The 23809-nt window shown below is 42.5% G+C and overlaps 1 protein-coding gene and 1 non-coding gene across 31 annotated transcripts in view; one reads left to right on the forward strand and one right to left on the reverse strand.

Annotated features, from left to right (window-relative positions):
- Positions 1-23809, forward strand: part of RBFOX1 (RNA binding fox-1 homolog 1) — a 2503848-nt gene that overhangs the window by 1779802 nt on the left and 700237 nt on the right.
- On the reverse strand, positions 12758-12863 carry LOC112129528 (U6 spliceosomal RNA). Its single transcript, XR_002911916.1, has one exon. It is a non-coding gene; the product is annotated as a U6 spliceosomal RNA (small nuclear RNA).

The raw sequence follows: 23809 nt of genomic DNA on the forward strand, positions 1-23809 counted from the left end.
CAGGATGCCTGGGAGACATTAATAAGCAACATTCCATTTGGGCCTCAGGAAGCTCATATCCCATAGGGGAACTGACACAATGATTAGCACAAATATGTGGATAACTCTTTTTGAAAAATGAGTTCCCATGTGATTATCATGATCAACCCACTTCTCAAATGGTTTTTCTTGTTGTTGTTGTTGTTTTGAGATAGGGTCTCACTCTGTCACCCAGGCTGGAGCGCAATGGTGCAATCAATCTCAGGTTCACTGCAACTTCCACCTCCCAGGCTCAAACCATCCTCCTACCTCAGCTGTCCAAGTAGCTGGGACCACAGGCTTGTGCCGCTATTCCTGGGTAACTTTTGTAGTTTTGGTAGAGGTGGGGTTTCACCATGTTGTCCAGGCTGATCTTGAACTCCTGAGCCCAAGCAGTCTGCCTGCCTAGGCCTTCCAAAGTGCTAGGATTACAGGTGTGACCCACCACGCCTGGCCCACTTATCAAATGTTAATGTGCATAGGAATCACTTCAGGGTTTTGTTTCAAATTCAGTTTCTTAGATCCCACCCACAGAGTTTCCGATTCAATCAATAGGGTGGTGGGGGTGTCCCAGATCCTGTGTTGTTAACAGGACTCCCTATGTTTCAGAAGCTGGTGCTATGAAAACTACAGTTTGAAAACTGTTGTCAGAGTGTGATCTACCTCTAGAAAATATTGGCCTGTCTTTGCCAGAGTTTCACCCATTCCTTAGGGAGAACAGGTGTAGCTGTCTCTTCCTTTCCACTCTGTGTAGGAAGCAGAACCAAGCTCATAGAGAAGCAATTTTTTTTTTTTTTTTTTTTTTTGAGATGGAGTCTCACTCTGTTGCCCAGGCTGGAGTGCAGTGGTGCAATCGCGGCTTACTGCAGCCTCTGCCTCCTGGATTCAAGGGATTTTCCTGGTGAAATCTCGACTCACTGAAGCCTCTGCCTCCCGGGCTCAAGGGATTTTCCTGGTGCAATCTCGGCTCACTGCAGCCTCTGCCTCCCAGGTTCAAGCGATTCTCCTGCCTCAGCTTCCCTAGTAGCCGGAACTATAGGTACCCACCACCATGCCCAGCTAATTTTTGTATTTTTAGTAGAGGCGGGGTTTCACCATGTTGGCCAGGCTGGTCTCGAGCTCTTGAGCTCAAGTGATCCACCCGCCTTGGCCTCCCAAAGTGCTGGGATTACAGGCGTGAGCTGCTGCTTCCAGCCTAGCAATTTCTTAAGTATCTTGTTCATCCCTTCCAAGGTCAGCTTGGGTTCCTCAGTAGCCATGGTATTTCTCTGTGGTGTTAAATACACATAAAGGACTTAAAAACTAGGTAAGAAGGCAGTTAAGGATAAAAGTTACACAACTTCAACCATATTCTGTTAGAGCCACAAAGGGCTTCAGAAACCAGATAATGATTCTACAGAAAAGATGGCATGAGTCCAAGAGGTCGCATGATCTACCCAAGGTCACTTGTGTCTAGAATTTTTGTGTATCATGCCATGACCAATGGCCCTGGCCCAGAAAGCCTGATTCCTTCCTTTTCCAAAAAAAAAAAAGATTTGTGATACTTCATCATATTCAGTGCCCATTGCCCAAGCAGGGTGTCCTTCACGAGAAATTATAATGGATTTCATTGTAGAATGCAGACTCCTTCTTCCCAATTACTTCTTTGCTTTAAACATGAAGCCAGGAGCCTGACCCTGGGAATAGTTCTTATCTGAATTTCTGATAGATTTTAATTTCGCAGCTGGAGGCTGGTCCTCACAGTCATTCCCTAATTTCTTTTGTTGGTCTACTGCATTCATCTTTGGTTCTGTGTAGGATCCATAGATGGACTGAACTGTAACACTGACTTTCTTTTATTTTTCTCACTTGTGAAATAAAATCATTTGAGGCTGAATGGTATTGATAGCTTTGCAATGACTTGTTGCTACTTTAGAGGGGACCCTGCATACACCTTCCTGGGAGTCATGTTTGTTGTTCAAATGAGCCTTCTGACAATCAGGATCTCTTGAAAAAGATAACACATCAGTAGTATTAAAAACTAACAAATAGGGCAAATTTTCACTTAGCTCCTTTCCGTAATAAATTTATTTGCTTGGGTTCAGGATTTGTAGAGCGTATTCTAAATGCATTGCTGGCTGAGGGATCCATCAGAGTGCGGAGGGGAGGTGGGGAAAGCCATCCTGTTGCATTGAAGAAACGGAATCTGTGATCTGGAAACCTGGTTAAAGGTCTTTTCCCCCTTGTAATTTTATTTTACATAGTGAGGCAGGAGTGGTGCTGCAACATATGGAGAGACTTGAGTTTAATTGTTAAAATTCCACTCAGCTGGGCCACTTCTTCACTGTGATTTGCACTATTTAGCATTTGTGTGCATTAGGTAATATATTTAATGTTTCTCGCTCCAATCCAATTTGCATGTGTTTGGCAGCAGCCCAGCTCCATGGGCGAGGGGCAGGGGAGACCATAAATCTGCCAGCATGGAGCATGGAGACTGTATTGCTGCATTTGATAGTATGCTTGCATGAACACTCCAAAATGCTTGTGAAGCAATACCACCTCTTCCCCGAACGTCTCTCAGGGACAACCTTAATGTATCTCATATTGTATTGATTGTAGCCAATAAGTGCCTAAATGATTTGATGTGAGGCAGAGAGATTATGCAGGGAAGAGGGGTAGAGGCGGCTTTAGAAGAAGTATGTGGTTTAATTACTGGCTGAATTTCCTCAATCCACCTCCCCCTCTGGGAGTTTAACAAACAGGCCTTAGTGAACTTTAGCTGTTGCTGACATCTGTTGAAATGATACCTGCCCGTGATGAGGGGAGTCTGGGAATTGGGCTTGGGGTATTGGCGGAATCAGGGAGCCACAGGAAGCTACTTTTCAGTCTGCAAAATTAGAAGGAAGAAAAGACTGCATTAGCACTCTAAGGTTAAGCTATGGAGAGCAAAGCTTTATCTAATAGAATTCTGCCTTCCGACTTAATGACGCCATCTCCATCTTAAATACAGGGTTGGATATAAGTGTCTAGAGTCTAATGATCTTAAAGTCCCAATGTTGATAACAAACACAGAGTTGAGCTGAAACATGAGTAGTGCATGGGCAATGCTTCAGGCACCCAATTGTAAAAACCACCCCCAGCTCTCTCTTTTTGATGCCATGCTAAGAACTGTTAGAAAACTTCACATTTTTTAGGTAAACAACAAGTAACTGATTTTCTTGCATTTTTTAATGGAAGCAAAAGAAGCCAAAACCTAGCTAAAATTTCATGTTGGGTCCAGCACCAGGAAGAATGATGCTGTGTATCTGCTAGTGTTTTGATTACATCAATAATTCAAAGAAAGTGCCATCCACTTAATCTCTTTTATGTCTCTCCACCCGAAACGATCCTGGTTGTATTCTGAAAGTCCTGAAGCTATCATATTCCACAGCGTTTTCTGAAATATGTTATTTTGTTATGCTTGAAACATTTATATATGTTACCGACCAAATTGCATGGAAGCCATTTGCTTTCAGAGACTGATAAAAATTCACTTTTGATGGTAGACACAAGGTGAGATGTTACCAAAACAAAATTCCAAATTAACTTGGATATCTCTATCAGAACATAGCCCCGAATGAGCATGTGATTCTTGCATTATTGTGTGTGTGTGTGTGTGTGTGTGTGTGTGTGTGTGTGTGTGTGTTGGTCATTGTATTTAAAAATGTGTTTGCATATGTGTGTATATGGATACGTATGTGCCATGTATTATGCTGGCTAATTATTGTGACTAAAACTCTCTGGGGTTAAGTGGAAAATTAAAAATTCAGAACAACCATAGTCTGTTATCTGACACCTGTAATTTAGGCTAATATCTCAATTCTCTTGTTATGGACATTTCTCCTACAGAGTGGCTTTACATAATGGGAATTGGATGTAATGTGATCAATTAATTAGAGCATATGATTTACGTTAGTCAAACCTGTATTGATTACAAAATGACTATGATCTGAAAGTAGCCGTGTGTGTGTGTGTTTGTATGTGTGTGTGTGTGTGTATGTGTGTGTGCGTGTTAGAAGTGGTGATGCTGCTTTGTATGTGGCCAACTTGGGGAGGGGGATGGATTTTTCACTTTATTATTGTGATGTGTGATAGACCTACGGGGTGTTTTAAAATTCCCAAGCTAATAATCTTGCTGTTGGTGACAGAAGAGGAAGACTTTGAGGATGAGTGTGGTGGCTCACGCCTGTAATCCCACTACTTTGGGAGGCCGAGGTGGGTGGATCAACTCAGGTCAGGATCACCAGCATGGGCAACACGGTGAAACCTTGTCTCTACTAAAAATACAAAAACTAGCTGGACATGGTGGTGCACGCTTGTAATCCCAGCTACTCAGAAGACTGAGGGAGGAGACTCACTGGGGGCACAGAGGTTGCAGTGAGCCAAGATCACGCCACTGCACTGTAGCCTGGGCCATAAAGTGAGACTCCATCTTAAAAAAAAAAAAAAAAATAGGCTTTGAGGTAAAAGCTAGAGGTACTTACACTTGAGATTGGTTCAGGTTTTATAAATCAACACACAAGTATCTGATTCTCTCCATCCTCCTATGTTTGAACCACAAATTTATTAGAAAGCATATATAGGAAAAAACAACCCAGTTCCTTTGAGTCTGAAACTTTCTAGTCCCTAATCACTTTTTCCCATTGGAAGTATATTTATAGCATACAAATCTAAACTTCTCAACTTACTTTGATAACTGGTCCCCATGTTGATGGCCCTGGGGCATCTTGAAGACCATCAATGATCCAAGTATATTCCATTAGTTTTCATGTCAAGAACATGTTATTGTATCCTAATTATCTGAAACTTGGTCATCTGAAATAACATGGCAGTTCCCAATAAATCATTGCCTTTTTGATTTCCTAGCCATCCTGAATATAGGAAGGCTTAGTTTAGCCTTTGCTTTTAAATTCATATAAATACAATGATATTGAGTATCTCTACTTTAGAATAACACTGAACTAGTACTGGGATTTTTAAATTTGATATTCAGACAGCTCTTTCTCTGTTCTGTGGTTTTGTGCATGTGTGTGTGTGTGTGCATATAAACATATATGTGTGTGCATGTATAGGTATCTAGATACCCATCTAGATGTGTATATATCTAGATACCCATCTAGATGTGTATATATCTAGATACCCATGTAGATGTGTATATATCTAGATACCCATCTAGATGTGTATATATCTAGATACCCATCTAGATGTGTATATATCTAGATACCCATCTAGATGTGTATATATCTAGATACCCATCTAGATGTGTATATATCTAGATACCCATCTAGATGTGTATATATCTAGATACCCATCTAGATGTGTATATATCTAGATGGATATATACATGTGTATATATATCCATCCTCCTATCTAGACATACATATTTGTTACTTGAAAATAAGTAGGGCTTGCATACATTGTAGTTACTATTGGAAGTGCTTTACAAATATTTAACTCATTTACTAGCCCAACGACTTTATGCTTTAGGCGCTGTATTTTCATTTTACCAATGGGGACAGTGAGGCACAAAGAAGCTAATTAGTTTGTCTGAGGTCACAGAGCTAGTAAGTGGCAGGATTGGGATTCAATTGATAATGCAGTGCTTCACACAGTTAATGCTTTGCAATTTTTGAGCACTTTTCTACATGTCAGATACAGGGATGTAATTTTTTCCTCATTCGATTTTTATGGCCAGTCTGTGAGTTGATTTCCATCGTTATTCCTAGTTTGCTGAATGGGACTCAGAGGCTGAAAGAATAACACAACTGTAGTCACAGAGTTAGAAGCTGATGGAACTGAGCTTTGCATCCAGAAAGTCAGACTAGAGAATTTTCAATAAATTATCAAGAAAGCTTCTAGGCAGTATTGAAGATTTCCTCATCAGCTTTATACATATATATGTGTATATATATTTATATTTATATGCACATATTTAAAAGTACATTGTAGACAGATGAAAAATAATAAAACCAGGAAGTACCTTTTGTTGTGTTGACTGTGTTTTGCCCCCAAACTTACAGCTCTCCATAGTTGTCTTTTCTGTTAGCTGAAATTAGAGAATTATCTTAGCATTTTCCCCCAGTAACTTTAAGGTTTTTTAAGAGATGGTAAGTCCTTTTGAAGACTAGAGTGATTTGACTCAACTTCTCCTTCTAGTAAAAAAAAAAATCTGCTGCCAATACATGTTTATATTTGTTAAAATAGCATATTTATCAGTATGAAGTGGCATAAGCAAAACCAATGACTTAAAGGTACAATTGTCAACCTATGTTGAAAATATGTTGAACTTCCAAGAGGGAAACGACTGCTTGATCAGAGTTCATTTATATCCAACAGCATTGCACCAGCAATAAACTTTAAGTTAATGTTAACAATTTTAATTTGTATCTTTTAATTGTTGAATTCTGAATTGCTTTCCAATTTCCCACAGAGTTTAATGTGTATGCAAATTACACAGCCAAGAAATTTAAGATACAAAAGATAGACTGCGTTTTGCCAACATACCATAATTATTGCTTAATTTTTAAAGGGTCTTTCTCTTTGTCAGGGTATTGTTCAGTTTCTTGAAACTGAACAGAAGACAACTTTTGGTTAATGATTAGTATAAATCTTGTAATGGAACTTAATTGAATGTTAACTTTGTTGTTCTCACAACTACAGACTACTCAATTCCCTGTTTCTCTGAGGTAGGGTTTCTTGCTCTCTTAGTGCAAATAATTTGTCTTCTAGTAATAGCAGGAAAGAGTTATCAGAACACTAGTTTAATTGTCTGAAGGTTGTGCACTACATGTAAGCTCTTAGAAAAAAGTAAAAACAATTCTCATGTCTATTTTAATATTATATTTCTTAATCATTTAAACTGCTTGACACTCCTAGCAAACTAAAAAAAAACTAAAATTGAAGGTAAGTACTGTTCTTTTGTGAAAATTCAAGGTAGGATATGCTGAGATTTAGAAAAAGTATGGATATAAATATAATACGTACATTATATTTAGTGTACAATAGCATATTTAGTATATAATTATCTATTTATTTATTTAGTGTAAAATGAAGGCAGTCAAACCAATACATTTGGTGGATTAGTAGTGATTTAGCTATGAAGCATTTATATATTCAAATATTTGTTGCTAAATATTCCTAAAGCCTATGGGGTTCTAGGAACTGGCTTAGGAGAGGAGACTGAAGGATGAACAACATTCACTAGTTTCTGCCATTGTGTTCAAGTATTTACACATGAATCCAAGAAATAATAAGGTGCTACAGATGGTGAAAACTAATCTGAAGGAGGAAAAATGAAGCCAGTGACACACAGAATGGTTTGGGGATGGGGGCAGTTGTGTTAGACAAGGTTTTAGGGAAAAGATGATGTCAGAGCTCTTGGCAATGAGTTGGACCTACCAGAAGCAAGAGACATAAAGTTCCAAATGAGAACAGCTGGCTGTATTGAAGAACCAAAAGAGGATTTTAATTTGGTTATACCATTGTGATCGATGACTGCTGTTTCTTTTTGGTGTCTCCAAATTGCAGTCCTGTTTCACATTTTGTGTTCTTTTCCCTCAGACTATTCCAAGAATGAAGGATGTTTGATGATGGCTATAGGTTGTCTTGTACAGAAGACTTAACATATCAGGCTCTCTTGAGAGAGTAGGAAGGGCATTTTATTACAGACTCCAGTCTAAAATTCCTTCTGAGTATTTTAAAACATACCCACAAATACTGGAGTCATGTTTCTTGTTTTTTTAATTAATTAATTAATTATTATTATTTTTTTGAGACTGAGTTTCGCTCTATCACCCAGGCTGGAGTGCAGTGGCATGATCTAGGCTCACTGCAACCTCCGCCTCCCAGGTTCAAGCGATTGTCGTGCCTCAGCATCCTGAGTAGCTGGAATTACAGGCATCCACCACCATGCCTGGCTAATTTTTGTATTATTAGTAGAGACAGGGTTTCACCATGTTGGCCAGGCTGGTCTTGAACTCCTGACTTCAGGTGATCCGCCCACCTCAGCCTACCAAAGTACAGGGATTACAGGTGTGAGCCACTGAGCCTGGCGTTTTTATTTTATTTTGTTTTATTTTATTTTTTTAGAGATCAGATCTCACTATGTTGATCAGGCTAGTCTTGAACTCCTAGGTTCAAGCGGTCCACCTGCCTCGGCCTCCAAAAGTGATGGGATGACAGGCATGAGCCGTTGTGCGTGGCCAGGAGCTACATTTTTACTCCAGATTCATTGGTGGGCCAGAGTGATTTGGTGATACTTAAACTCATTCTGATTTTTTTTTTATTTTTATTTTTTATTTGAGATGGGGTCTTGCTCTGTCACCCAGGCCGGAGCATTCTCGTTTGTTTAATGGTGGTTTTAAAATGTTTTATTATGAAAAATTTCAAAAAAACACAAAAGTAGAATAGTATACTGATCCCTCATATGCCCTACAACAGATTTCAACAACTACCAATATGTGGCCAAACTTGTTTTGTGCTTTAATCTTCCTCTCCCTTCCCCATCAATATTTTCAAGCAAATCCAAAATATACTATTATTATTAAACATATCAGTATGTATATTGGAAAAAGTGAAACTTTTTTAAAAAAGAACTGTATTGTCATTAATGTTATTATGCCTTTAAAATTAGCAATGGGCCAGGCATGTTGACTCATGCCTGTAATTCCAGTATTTTGGGAGGCTGAGGTGAGCGGATCACTTGAGGTCAGGAATTTGAGACCAGCCTGATGAGCATGGCAAAACCCTGTCTTTACTAAAAATACAGAAGTTAAGCAGGTGTGGTGGCACACACTTGTAATTTCAGCTACTCAGGAGGCTGAGGCAGGAGAATTGCTTGGACCTAGCAGGCAGAGGTTGCACGGAGCCAAGATCATGCCACTGCACTCCAGCCTGGGCAACAGGGAGACTCTGTTTCAAAGAAAAACAAAGACAAAAACAACAATGATTCTTTAAGCAGGTGTCCAAACATCATATTATTTTTAAACATTTCAGTACTTACAATTAGAATATGATAATTCTTAAGGAAAAAAAATACTGTCATTAGCATTATTATGCCTTGAAATTGGAAATAATCTCTTAATATAAGCAAGCATTCTATCATTGCTCTAGTCTACCTGATAATCTTACACATTTTTTTAAGTTTTATTATTTATCAGAAATTTACACATGATTGATATGTCTCAAATTAAAATTAGTTGATACATCTCTGAAGTTTCTTTTATTAAATTGGTGCCATCTCCAACTCAGTGTTTGCAATCTATTTGTTGAGGTCACCAGGTCATTTTTATGGAAGAGTCTCTACATAGTCTGGATTTGCTAATTGCATTCTGTCTTCTTTATATTTTCTGTTGGTAAAAACACATAATAAGTTTTCTTTTCTTTTTCTTTTTTTTTTTTTTGGGACAGAGTCTGTCTCTGCTCTGTTGCCCAGGCTGGAGTGCAGTGGTGTGATCTCGGCTCACTGCAACCTCCGCCTCCCGGGTTCACGCCATTCTCCTGCCTCAGCCTCCCAAGTAGCTGGGACTACAGGCGCCCACCATCATGCCTGGCTAACTTTTTATATTTTTAGCAGAGACAGGGTTTCACCGTGTTAGCCAGGATGGTCTCAATCTCCTGACCTTGTGATCCACCCACCTCGGCCTCCCAAAGTGCTGGGATTACAGGTGTGAGCCACCGCACCTGGCAAACACATAAAAAATTTTTTTGTGTACTTCCATTAGGAACCACATCATGCCTTTCTTTCTTGATGTCCTTTTTGGAAATTTTTATCAATCACTAGCAACCATTACCATTATTCCTTTTTCATTTATTAGGTAGAATACTTCTACAGAGAAAAAATCTTTTACTGATTCTTTGCTTACCTCAAGGTAGAGTTCATGTGAGAAAAATAGGGGCATATGTGTCTTCCTTCGTTTTTTTCCAGTTTTCAAATCAGTTTGAGTTAGTTTCCTTGCATATTCCAAAGGAGACTAGTGATCATTCTGAATGTCCATTCTGAAGCTCTGTTGTTGGCCAGTGAGAATGTCTTTCTGTTGTCTCCTTGTTCAGATGGATGGAGAGCTTCCTTGCCTTGTGAGGTGACAAGGTGTTCCTAGTCAACTTATGTATTTCCTATCCTGGCCCTGACCGTCTGTGTGTGTGTATGTATATGTATGTGTATGTGTATATGTATATGTATATTTTGAGATGGAGTCTCGCTTTGTCACCCAGGCTGGAGAACAGTTGCATGATCTCGGCTCTTTGCAACCTCCACCTCCCAGGTTCAAGTGATGCTCCTATATCAGCCTCCCGAGTAGCTGGGATTACAGGCATATGCCATCACACTCGGCTAATTTTTGTATATTTAGTAGAGACAGGATTTCACCATGTTGGCCAGGCTGGTCTCAAACTCCTGACCTCAAGTAATCCACCCAACTCAGCCTCCCAAAGTACTGGGATCACAGGCATGCGTCAACACACCGGCCTCTATTATTTCTTTTTAGAAGCTTTTCAGAACCAGGAGGCAGCTCAATTTGGGAGATTTTGTGAACATCTTTATTATTATTATTTTAACTCTGTTCAGCAGCTGTCTCAACTTAGTAAGTGGGGAGTCCCCATAGTAAGCGGGGGTCCCCAAAATAGAAGATCAGTTCTATTTTTTTCCTCCTGGAGTTTCTTCTTGTGCACATGATTGAGCACGTGAGTGAACTCTTGGTGTTTAGAGTGACAGTATCCCTGGGCATGGTTGATTCAGGGATGGGAATATGATCAGGTGGACCACCGAGAGATTCCTGGAGGACTTTGCTCTTAGACTTTATGGAGAAATTTTTTTCCTCATGGGGTTGTTGATCTTGTTAGGTGAGTCTAGGGTTATGGTGGCCATCCACGTGTCAGTGTACTGACACGCAATCTAAGAAATTAGGAAAGGGAAAAATCTTGATGCTGTCACTTGAGGCCCTGGATACAGTGGTGCATGAAGTTCATCTACCTACTTTGGAACTTTGCAAGCATGTGAGCCAGTGCATTTTCTTGTATCATCTAAAGCTATTTTGTCTTTGTGTGAGCACATGTGTTTACACATGAAATTGCCCTAATATGAAGGTTTTCTATTTATCCAGCAAGAAAGAGATTTAAAAAAGATCTTTTCAACTATTTTCGCTGGGTGCAATGACTCATGCCTGTAATCCCAGCACTTTGGGAAGCCGAGGCAGGTGGATCACGAGGTCAGGAGTTTGAGACCAGCCTGGCCAACATGGTGAAACCCCGTGTCTACTAAAAATACAAAAATTAGCTGGGCGTGGTGGCATGCACCTGTCATCCCAGCCAGTCGGGAGGCTGAGGCAGGAGAATCGCTTGAACATGGGAGGCAGAGGTTGCAGGGACCTGAAATTGCACCTCTGCACTCCAGCCTGGTGATAGAGCGAGGCTCCGACTCAAAAACAAATCAAGAAACAAAAAAACAAACTATTTTCAAATAGCACTAAGAGGCTAAAAATACATTTCCTGAATGTCTGCTTTGTCTGAGGGATGTGTTGTGGTAGATGCTATATAATAAAGGGAAATTAGGCTGATAGGACTTTCTCTCAACATCCTGATACACTCAGTGTGTTAAGATAAGGCTAGAAATCAGAATAACATGAGATAGAAACTTAGGAAGTTAGAAAGTGTAAGAATGTAGGAAAGGCGATGAGGTCACCATTTTATTACAGTTATTTTCTCCAAACTATGAGTGGATCTTGACGGTCTTTTCTTTTTCTTCTTCTTCTTTTTTCTCTGTTGTGTTTGGTTTCCCAAAGAGAGGTTATACAATCAGGCCATGGTTTACAAAGAATAGTCTTGGAGGAGCATTGCATAAAATGGGTTTAAAGAAGAATGAAAGATGCCAGACAAATCACTTAAAAAAGAGTTTCTGGGCCAGGCGCAGTGGCTCACACCTGTAATCCCAGCACTTTGGGAGGCCGAGGTGGGCGGATCACAAGGTCAACAGATCAAGACCATCCTGGCCAACACGGTGAAACCCCGTCTGTACTAAAAGTACATAAATTAGCTGGGCGTGATACTGAGCACTTGTAGTTCCAGCTACTCGGGAGGCTGAGGCAAGAGAATCACTTGGACCTGGGAGGCGGAGGTTGCAGTGAGCAGAGATCATGCCACTGTACTCCAGCCAGGTGACAGAGCGCGACTCCACCCAAAAAAAAAAAAAAAAAAAAAAAAAAAGGAGGAAGAAGTAGTTCTGAAGCCCTGTTAAATGCTGCTCTCTCTCAGGGATGCGTATTTACAACTTTTAAAAATAAAATAAAACCAGAGGTTGAAACCAGGTATTAAAATACCTCTGGAGAAAAACTTAGCTCTTCCAGGAAAGTTTTGTTAGCTATAAACTCAAAGGATACATGTAGCATCAAAGGAACATAGGAAAGCTTACTTGATGCTGTAATTATTAAATACAAACAATGTAATTAAGTTAGTATGTATTAGAAAAAAAACATGATATGCACATCAAGTCTAATTTTATTAATAGAACTTCTTGGGATGAGACTAAAGGACAATTCCTTGTCCACGTTCTACTTATAAATTGCAAAGACTCACTAATGGTTTTCAGATTATTGGTTATTTGGTAAATTGGCTTTCAGTGGGTCAATGAAATGGTCATTAGGAGAACTGTCAATAAAATTTATCTGCTTTCCTTTAAAGATCACCCCATTTTCCCAGGGTAGAAATGAGGGTTTGTTTGTTTTTTTAATAAAAAAAGTCACACTTCACGAATTTGCATGCCATCTTTGCACAGGTGCCATACCACCTTCTCTGTATCATTCTGGTTTTAGTATATGTGTTGCCAATGTGGGCACTAGAAATCAGTTTTGTTTTGTACTTAATAGAGCATCTTTTTGAATCTAATGCATAGAAGAATGATGCATAGAAGAATTTAAAATGCAAAAGAATCTTACACATTATCTTTTGAATCTTATGCATAGAAGAATGTATAATGCATAAGAACAGTCTTACACATTATGTATTAATTAGATTAAATTAACTCAATTCAGATACCTAAGGTTATATTTGTGTGTTATTAAACACCTCAACATCAGGGTAAAAGCGAAGACACCATGGCATCAGATTCTTTGTCCACCTGTTTTATTTACTCTCACAGACCCCAGCTGGTCAATATTTGGCTCTGGTGGAGTCACCATAGCCTGGATTTGGAGGTTTGGAGCCCAGCACAGGTTTGGAGGATCAGTAACTTGGTATGCCAGCACTCCAAGAGAGAGACCATCTCTTTGTCATGGACACATCCTAGCTATGTATCTAAGGTTTATTAGTACAATGAATTTCTATTTAATGGCTTTAATTTAGAACAGTTTTCTTGAAAGGCTCAACATTTGTATTCCATTTTCTGGGCATTTTTTCTATATAGGGAAAATATACAAAAGCCACATTATAACTAGGAAGATGTATGGTGAGCTGGTATTCAAGAAAGGAGAAGTAGCTGTGAGACAACAAGGATTGGCTGCACCACATTAAGATAACCTAATCCATGTGTCTCTATAAGTGGCTGGGTCATCTGTTGGAACGTATTGAGACAGAACAAGTCGAATCCTTGAACAAACAGGCTGGGTGTGGTGACTCAAGCCTGTAATTGCAGGACGTCGTAAGGCGGGTGGATCACTTGAGGTCAGGAGTTCGAGACCAGCTTGGCCAACATGGTGAAACTCCATTTCTACTAAAAATACAAAAATTAGCAGAGCATGATGGTGGGTGCCTGTTATCCCAGCTACTTGGGAGGTTGAGGCAGGAGCATTGCTTGAATCCAGGAGGCAGAATTTGCAGTGAACTGAGATCGTCTCATTGCACTCCAGCCTGGGTGACAAGAGCGAGATTCCATTTCAAAAACAAAAAAACCAAAAACAAAACAAAATAAGCAAACACATATCCTCACCTTTGTTGTGTGTGGGACATACAGTATGAAAAGATGAGTGCTAATAGCTTTCCCCTTACCTTTCAAGAGAACCTAAAGATCCTTGCCTCCATTCCAGTCATCTTCCTCCCTTTCAATGAGACTGTGTTCTTGCTTGCTTTGGGGGAGAAAGACTAAGTTGACTTATAGAATAGAGGGATGGCAAGGAAACATCCCAATACAGTCAGTGTTTCTTGTGGAAGGACAAAAAGAGAAAAGTTTCTGGTTTATGTCTAGAAAGATAATTGACAGGAATGGGGAGAAGGAACCCAGGAATGGCAAGTGAATGAGAAAATTGGTACTTTGATAAGTGTTCTATATTTTTTTATCTTGAGAAATGGAAAAGCAGCTCCTGAAAGATCCTATTAGTGACAGCTTGGTGTTGGTAGGAGTTGGCTTGACACTCACAAATAGACTTTGGTGTTGCCTGTTGAACACAAACAATTTCATAGAACATCAGCATCAGACAAGGCCATCTCAGGACTGTAGTGGGTCAGGACAAGACAAGACCGCTAGGTGATCATGTCTGAACTCAGTCCAAAACATGGACCTTGCCTAAATCACAAGATGACCAATCATCTTCTTTTTCTGGCTCACATGAGTGACTGCTGCTTCTACACCAACTACAGCTTTCACTTCACTAAATTCTTCCCTTCTTCTGGATAAGAACTGTGAAGATACCCAGTGATATAATTGCTCTTTCTAACAGCATCCGATCCAGAGAAAAGCCCCAATTCTTTGAGCCCTACTCAGGATCATGTAACGGAAACGCAAATCCTCTAAGAAGTTGGACATCTTACTGAGGTACTCCGTGGTTCCTCATGGTATATGTTCCCCTTTGCAATAGGTAGTAAATCCTACTTTGTTCAAATACAGATGTGCCTTTAAACATCTTTGGCTAGAGGGCATAGGTAATGTCATTAAATTTTTTTTTTTTTTTTTTTTTTTTGAGATGGAGTCTCACTCTGTTTGTTGACAGGCTGGAGTGCAGTAGCACGATCTCGGTTCACTGCATCCTCTGCTTTCCAGGTCCAAGTGATTCTCCTATCTCAGCCTCTTGAGTAGCTGGGATTACAGGTACACACCAGCATGCCCAGCTAATTTTTGTATTTTTGGTAGAGACGAGGTTTTACCATGTTGGCCAGGATGGTCTCGATTTTCTGACCTTGTGATCCACGTGCCTTGGCCTCCCAAAGTGCTGGGATTACAGGCGTGAGCCACCGCGCCCTGCCAAACAAGTTTTTTATTTAGAGACAGAGTCTCTGTTGGTCAGGCTGGAATGCAGTGATATGATCACAGCTCACTGTAGCCTCGAACTCCTGGGCTCAAGCAGTCCTCCCACCTCAGCCTCCTGAGTAGGTACAACTAGAGTTGGGAACCACCACACCTTGCTTGGTTTTGGGTTTTATAGAGACAAGGTCTCCCTATGATGCTCATTCTGATCTTGAACTCCTGGACTCAAGTGATGGTCCTTCCTTCACCTCCCAATGTACTGGGACTACAGGCATGAGCCACCGTGCCTGGCCATTAATTTCATTAAGAAAAAATAAAGCCTATGTAGAAGAGAACACTTAGCAAAGTTAAGTCACCTGCCCAAGGACCCTCTGCTCCCAAGCAGTGGAATCACACTTTGAACCCTGGCATTTTATGTCTGAGACTTTGCTCTGCATTTAAGATCACCTCCCCATATGGACTCACTGTCTTGTCTTTTCCATGTTTTCATAGTTTTACTTTTCTACCGCTGCCAGACGTACCACACATTTGGCACCGTAAAGTAACAAATACATATAATCTCACGGTTCTATAGGTGAGAAGTCTAGTCGGCTCATCTGGTTTCTACACTGTGAGTTTTTCTCAAGGCTGATGTCAATGGTGGGCTGTATGGACTGATAAGGAGGCTCTGGGAAGAGTCCATTTTCAAATTCCTTCAGGTTGCCGCAAAGTTTATTTCCTTGCAGCTGTAAAGCTGAGGTCTCCATTTCTTTACTGGCTGCTAGCAGAGGGGATTCTCTTAGCTCCTGGTAGCTTTTTATGTCCTTTTGTGTTGTGTGGACTCTTCCAACTCACAGTCAGCAATGGCACGAATGCTTCTCATCCTTGAAATCTCATTGACTTCTTCTGCCACATCTCCCTCATTGCAGCTGGAGAAAGTCGTTTGTTTTAAAGGGCTTTTGTGATTAGATGGAATTCTCCCCAATAATCCAGAATCATCTCCCTATTTTTAGGTGCATACCTTTGATAACATCTACAAAATACTATTTGCCATGTCACGCATCGCATTGACAGGTTCTGGGGATTAGGACATGGGTATCTTGGGGAAGTGGGGCAAATATTTGCCTACTGCACATTGTTAAATACCCTCCCATCCTCCAGCCATCTTTGACTGTTTTAGTCATTCTTTCAATGTAACTGTACATTTCTACTTTTTATTGTTAGGAAGCTCTTCTCTTTCACATGATTTTGCATATACTCTTGCTGCTAATTTCTTGACTATACAGGGTAAACTCCCATGAAAATCATCTCATTTCCCTACATGCAGGTCCTTAGAAACTGTGAGGATGGGGTAAGACTGCTGCCACTGAAGCCTGCGTGCTCCTGTGCGTTTCTGTAGCCCACCTAGTGGACACCTCAGCATTAGGAAGTATCAACATGGGCTTGTAAGAACCTTCATGCAGTCTTCTCAAGCTTGCTAGCTCGGGCCTCCTAATACAACAGGTGCCATGAGAAACACATGAAATGGCAACAGATTTCAGAAATGGTAGCAAAATAAAACCAGTATAATGTTGGGCATCGTGTCTCTCACCCAACTTAGCATTATCTACATTCAGTTGAGAGCAAACAGTTTTCAGCCACACCTACATGTCTTGTCCTTTATTGTTTCATGTACAAGTTCTCACTGAAAAAAATATATATCCACAGCATAATGAGAATAGTTGTTACCAAAGAAAATGTAACAGGATGCTATTTTTGGTGAATTGGCTTTAATGAGTCTTGAATGAATAGCTTGAAGTATTAGAAGGTACAATTCAGGCCAGGTGTGGTGGCTTATACCTGTAATCCACTTTGGGAGGCTGAGGCAGGTGGATCACCTGAGGCCAGGAGTTTGAGACCATCCTGGCCAGTATGATGAAACCCTGTCTCTACTAAAAATACAAAAATTAGCCAGGCATGGTGGCACATCTGTAATTCCAGACACTCAGGAGGCTGAGGCAGCAGAATGGCTTGAACCTAGGAGGCAAATGTTGCAGTGAGCCGAGATCATACCACTGCACTCCAGCCTGGGTGACAGAGCAAGACTTTGTCTCAAAAAAAAGAGTAGAATTCAATGAACAAGAGTAAATAATTCAAGAAATTCAAGGTTGATAGCTGTAAAAATGAAATTCCCTCCCTCCCTCCCTCCCTCCCTCCCTCCCTTCTTCCCTCCCTCCCTCCCTCCCTTCTTCCCTCCCTCCCTCCGTCCCTCCATCCCTTCTTCCCTCCCTCCCTCCCTCCCTCCCTTCTTCCCTCCCTCCCTCCCTCCCTCCCTTCTTCCCTCCCTCCCTCCCTCCCTCCCTCCCTCCCTTCTTCCCTTCTTCCCTCCCTCCCTCCCTTCTTCCCTCCCTCCCTCCCTCCCTCCCTCCTTCCCTCCCTCCCTCCCTCCCTCCCTCCCTCCCTTCTTCCCTCCCTCTCTCCCTTCTTCCCTCCCTCCCTCCCTCCCTCCCTCCCTTCTTCCCTCCCTCCCTCCCTTCTTCCCTCCCTCCCTCCCTCCCTCCGTTCTTCCCTCCCTCCCTCCCTTCTTCCCTCCCTCCCTCCCTTCTTCCCTCCCTTCTTCCCTCCCTCCCTCCCTCCCTTCTTCCCTCCCTCCCTCCCTCCCTTCTTCCCTCCCTCCCTCCCTTCTTCTCTCCCTCCCTCCCTCCCTTCTTCCCTCCCTCCCTCCCTCCGTTCTTCCCTCCCTCCCTCCCTCCCTCCCTTCTTCCCTCCCTCCCTCCCTTCTTCCCTCCCTCCCTCCCTCCCTCCCTCCCTTCTTCCCTCCCTCCCTCCCTCCCTCCCTCCCTTCTTCCCTCCCTCCCTCCCTCCCTTCTTCCCTCCCTCCCTCCCTCCCTCCCTCCCTCCCTTCTTCCCTCCCTCCCTCCCTCCCTTTTTCCCTCCCTCCCTCCCTCCCTCCCTTTTTCCCTCCCTCCCTCCCTCCCTTCTTCCCTCCCTCCCTCCCTCCCTTCTTCCCTCCCTCCCTTCTTCCCTCCCTCCCTCCCTCCCTCCCTCCCTCCTTCCCTTCTTCCCTCCCTCCCTCCCTCCCTCCCTCCCTCCCTCCTTCCCTCCCTCCTTCCCTCCCTTCTTCCCTCCCTTCCTCCCTTCCTCCCTTCTTCCCTTCCTCCCTCCCTCCCTCCCTTCTTCCCTCCCTGCCTCCCTTCTTCCCTCCCTCCCTCCCTCCCTCCCTTCTTCCCTCCCTCCCTCCCTCCTTCCCTCCCTCCCTCCCTCCTTCCCTCCCTCCCTTCCTCCCTTCTTCCCTTCCTCCCTTCTTCCCTTCCTCCCTTCTTCCCTTCTTCCCTTCTTCCCTTCCTCCCTTCCTCCCTCCCTCCTCCCTCCCTCCCTCCCTCCTCCCTCCCTCCCTCCCTCCTCCCTCCCTCCCTCCTCCCTCCCTTCCTCCTCCCTCCCTCCCTCCTCCCTCCCTTCCTCCTTCCTCCCTCCCTCCTTCCTCCCTCCCTTCCTCCTTCCTCCCTCCCTTCCTCCTTCCTCCCTCCCTTCCTCCTTCCTCCCTCCCTTCCTCCTTCCTCCCTCCCTCCCTTCCTCCTTCCTCCCTCCCTCCCTTCCTCCTTCCTCCCTCCCTCCCTTCCTCCTTCCTCCCTCCCTCCCTTCCTCCTTCCTCCCTCCCTCCCTTCCTCCTTCCTCCCTCCCTCCCTTCCTCCTTCCTCCCTCCCTCCCTTCCTCCTTCCTCCCTCCCTCCCTTCCTCCTTCCTCCCTCCCTCCCTTCCTCCTTCCTCCCTCCCTCCCTTCCTCCTTCCTCCCTCCCTCCCTTCCTCCTTCCTCCCTCCCTTCCTCCTTCCTCCCTCCCTTCCTCCTTCTTCCTCCCTCCCTTCCTCCTTCCTCCCTTTCGCTCTTTCTTTCTTCTTTCTTTCTCTCTTCCTTTCCCTCTTTCTCTCTCTCAGTCCTCTTTCTTTTTTCCTCTTCTCTACTTTCTCTCCTCTCTTTTCTCTCTCACTCTCTGTCTCTTCCTTCTTTCTCCTTCTTTGTACATGTATAATTTGAAGACCCTGCACCAAGCAGTCTCATGCAATCAGAAGCACCTTAAAATGAAAAAAATCTCTCGCCACAGTGACAAATCCACAGGCCTTGCAAGAAACCCTGCAGATCACTAACACACAGCCGTAAGAATATATTGACTGCAGCCCAAGCACAGGAGAAGATTGATCAATCCAACAGACTTGCATTAATTGTGAAATAGAAGGGACGATGCGATCAATGATAGGAATGAAAGTGCAGCAGTAACGATGCCACATCCAGCTAATCCAATAATGGAGAAGCTGATGTATAGCATATTGGAATTCTACCGTCTGGGCACTTGTCACTGTAAAGAATATCCCACAATTATAGGGAAAAATTGAGCAGGCAGCAGTTGAGCCAACCTAATCAGCCTGATACCACAGTAGTTCTCTTGATTAAACACTAAATTAAGTGGCACTCAGCTCTGTAACCTGCCTGCCTTATGAAAAATAATAGTAGAGCTAACGTGAAAAGTTTGTATTTTAATCAAAGCAAACTATGAATATGAAAATATTCCTGGGCTATTTTGGTGCCATTTAGCTGTGAACATGTTTAACAATTTATAAATGGATCTTTTGCCATTGGCTACAAGGCAAAAGGGTCCAAAGCTATATTGGGAGGAAAGGCTTCCTGTGCTAAAAATCAATTAGACTTGATAGAAGCTCAGAGAACTCTTAAGAAAAAAAAAAAAATGCACTCAAGAGGCCCTGGGAGAATTCAAATTTAGTTAACTTCTTTAACGGTTTGCCTAAGGGCATCAACTATATTCTTTGCTGCAAAGCACGTGATCATTCCAGGAGGGGTGAGACTTAATCAGCTGTGAATACTATGAGGGTCCCTTATATGTATGTGTCATTATTAAGTCCTGAAGCTCAAATCTACAGACAACCTAGAGCTAAATGGCAAATTCTCCAGGACCAAGAGAAAACTGCTTTTCATGAACATTTAGAGAACACAAGAGAAATAACTTACATTGTGAGCATCAAATCCAGTCTGGTTAGACTTTCTGTACAGACTCTTACCCTAGGACACACACTGGTGAGACCTTGGTGATTATTATATGCATTGGCCAATGAGACCTCTTAGAGTTGACAGAGTCCTTGAGCATCCGAGGGGCTAGATCTGTGGTGGCCAGTGAAGGAGATGTGGGTTGGAAAAGGAGGGAGAGACACTGATCACATCTCCCCTCTTTTTTATTTTTGTTTGTTTTTTCTTTTTTTGAGACAGAGTTTTTCTCTGTCACCTAGGCTAGAGTGCGGTGAAGTGATCTTGGATGACTAAAACCAATGGCTCTCAGATACCGCCTCCTGGGTTCAAGCGATTCTCCTGCCTCAGCCTCCCAAGTAGCTGGGATTTCATTTGCATGCCACCACTGCCCGGCTGATTTTTGTATTTTTTAGTAGAGACAGGGTTTCACTATGTTGGCCAGGCTGGTCTCAGACTCCTGGCCTCAAGTGATCTGCCCGTCTCTGCGTCTGCGACCGCCTCCGCCTCCCAAAGTGCTGAGATTATAGGCGTGAGCCACTGCACCCAGCCCACATCTCTTGTCTGGAGCAGAAGGTAGTGTGCTAATAAAGTTCTCCCACCAAAGTGAGTCATAGCAGGGCATTGGGCAAGAGTATAAATTAACTACTTAAGCTGTTCTTTCCTGTTATATTTTGTTTGTTGTTTGTTTGTTTTTATTTCAAGTCAATTTGTGGCCTTGCCTTTTAATTGAAAGCAAATTCTTTTTTTTTTTTTCTTGGGTGTGAAAGAGTTACTGAAAGAAGAGAGGCATTCAGGCTGTGTCTTACATAGTTGAAAAGTCAAAAACTGCAGACAGATTTGGATTTATTTGATTTCAATAATTATCAGTCATTCGTGGAGTCCTCATACCATTCCAGGGCTGGTTCTAAGGCCTTTTGCGACATTAACTTATGTAATTCTCTTAATGATTCTGAGGTCAAGATGCTATCATCATTTTCACTTTGCAGAAGGAGAAACTGAAGCCCAGAAAGCTTAAGCAATTTGCCAAGGTCTTAAAGAGTGCAAGTGTGGCAGATGGGGATTGAAACCAGGAAGGCTGTTTGTTGCTATGTCTTGTTAAACCAGGTTGGGCCTTCCAAGTTGGATTTTTGTTTGTTTGTTTGTTTTGTGTGTTTGTTTTGTTTTGTTTTGTTTGTTTGTTTTTTGAGATGGAGTCTCGCTGTCTCCCAGGCTGGAGTGCAGTGGCACGATCTCGGCTCACTGTAAGCTCCGCATCCCAGGTTCACGCCATTCTCCTGCCTCAGCCTCCCAAGTAACTGAGACTACAGGTGCCCACCACCATGCCCAGCTAATTTTTTGTATTTTTTAGTAGAGACGGGAGTTTCATCGTGTTAGTCAGGATGGTCTTGATCTCCTGACCTCGTGATCCGCCTGCCTTGGCCTCCCAAAGTGCTGGGATTACAGGCGTGAGCTACCGCGCCCAGCCCCAAGTTGTTTTTGGTCAGTGATATCAGTCATGAGAAATGGGAAGGAGTGGGATGCCTTTGGATGACGTTAGCTCAAGTGGTATTGCATGCTCTTCCACCCCATCTTCTGCACATTTCTCTCTGGAAATATGCCCTTCATTAATCCTCTGACATTGGCTAAGTAGATCATGATGTGGTGTTCTGATCAGTGAGGTCTAGGCCAGCCACTGTAGGTCAGATGAGATTAGCCAGACCTGCAAAATAATAAGTGGACTTTAGGTCAGACATATGGAGTCACCAATGAGAAACAGCTTCAGAATCCATCCAGCAAAGATCTAGAATAATCATAGGATGAGACCATGATCACTATTATTTATTGACCATCACTGAATGCTGGGAGCTTTTGTGGGTGTTTTTGTTCCACTTTCTTAACTCTTCCATAACTCTGCAAGATGAAAGAATTTTTTCCAATTTTAAAGATACAGGATCTGAGGCTGACAGACCGAATGTCTGGCAGGTGAGATCTCATAACTATTAGTGACAGACCTGGGACTGAGTCTTAGGTCTCTTCAATTCCATCACCTTTTGTCTATGAAACTACTCATCCTTCAGGTTTCTGAGGCTACATGGGTGTATCATAGGCAAGGAGCCTTCAGTCACTCATGACATGGAAAGTTGCATCTGTCTCATTTCCCATGCCATGTTAACAACTGCCTGGAAAAGACAATGAGAAAAACAAGGATATTGGAACACCTTATTTCTGGTTTCCTTTCTCTCTTGTACAGTGTGATTTTTAAATACTGCTAACAAAACAATGGAAAGGAATTGTGCTCCAGAAAAAAATGAGATCCAACAGACCTTTCTTTATTATGGGACAATTAATTTTAAGCTGACTTTGTCAGCTAAGGAAGGCCAGAGTGACTTGCTTTGTAATTGTTGGAAAGCTGTGCACACTGGATTGGAGGAGAAATAATGTTTCAAGTTTTGACCCATTTTAACAAACTGATATCTTAGTGTGTTCAGGCTGCCATAACAAAATGCCATAGACTGGGTGACTTGAACAAGAGCTATTTATTTTCCCATAGTTGTGGAGGCTGGAAGTTCAAGATCAGGGTGCCAAGATGGTCAGGTCCTGGCAGGGGCTCTCTTTGTGGCTGGCAGATGGCCACCTTCTGAATGTGTTTTCAGTGGCCTTTCCTCAGTGTGCACAGGTGGAGAGAGGAGAGAGAAAGAGTAATCTCTCTCTTTCTCTCCTTACAAGGGCACTAATCCCCTTATGAGGATCTTACTTTTATGATGTTATCTTCTCAAAAGTCCCATCTACAAATGCCTTTACACTGAGGGTTAGGGATTTCACATACAAATTTGTGGTGTAATGCTCTGATACTCATTGGCTTTGTGACTGAGAATGAGCCATTCAGTTCTCTAAGCATCCTTTCTTTGGTAAAAAAAAAATGCTTGTAGTCCCTATTCACATAGGACTGCTGAGGTAATTCAATGAAGTAAGGTATGTTAGGAGTTTAACTCAGTGTTCTGCTCATGTTATATGTGCAATAAACATAAACCAGTCCCTCTCACTTGGAGGAAAAATTGCCCACTTTCTGACCCAGAGAACATGTGATAATGTCTGGAGACATGTTCGGTTGCTACGACTGGGAGGAGGATGCTACTGGCATCTAGCAGGTGGAGTCAAGGCATGCCACTAAATATCCTGCAATACACAGGACAGTCCCCAAAGCAAAGAATTGTCTGTATCAAAATGTTAGCAGTGCTGATGTTGAGAAACTCTGGTATAACCTATCATTGCAACATAACTACTAATGTTATATTACCTGGGATCAGGGAGGAGGGAGGATGACATTAACAAATTATATAAATTCTGTTTTTTAAGAGAGATTGTTTTTCTCTGTTGCCCAGGCTGAAGTGCATTGTCACAGTCACTGCTCACTGCAGCCTCAAACTCTCAGGCTCAAGCGATCCTCTCATCTTAGCCTTCCAAGGAGCTGGGACTACAGGTGTGCACCAACATGCCCAGTTAATTTTTTAAAAAATTGCAGAAATGGGGTCTCACCATGTTACCCAGGTCATTCTTGAGCTCTTGATCTCAAAAAATCCTCCTGATTCAGCCTCCCAAAGGGTTGGGATTGCAGATTTGAGCCACGGTACTTGG

Source organism: Pongo abelii, chromosome 18 (assembly GCF_028885655.2).
Source record: "Pongo abelii isolate AG06213 chromosome 18, NHGRI_mPonAbe1-v2.0_pri, whole genome shotgun sequence".
In the NCBI taxonomy this organism is placed as follows: domain Eukaryota; kingdom Metazoa; phylum Chordata; class Mammalia; order Primates; family Hominidae; genus Pongo; species Pongo abelii.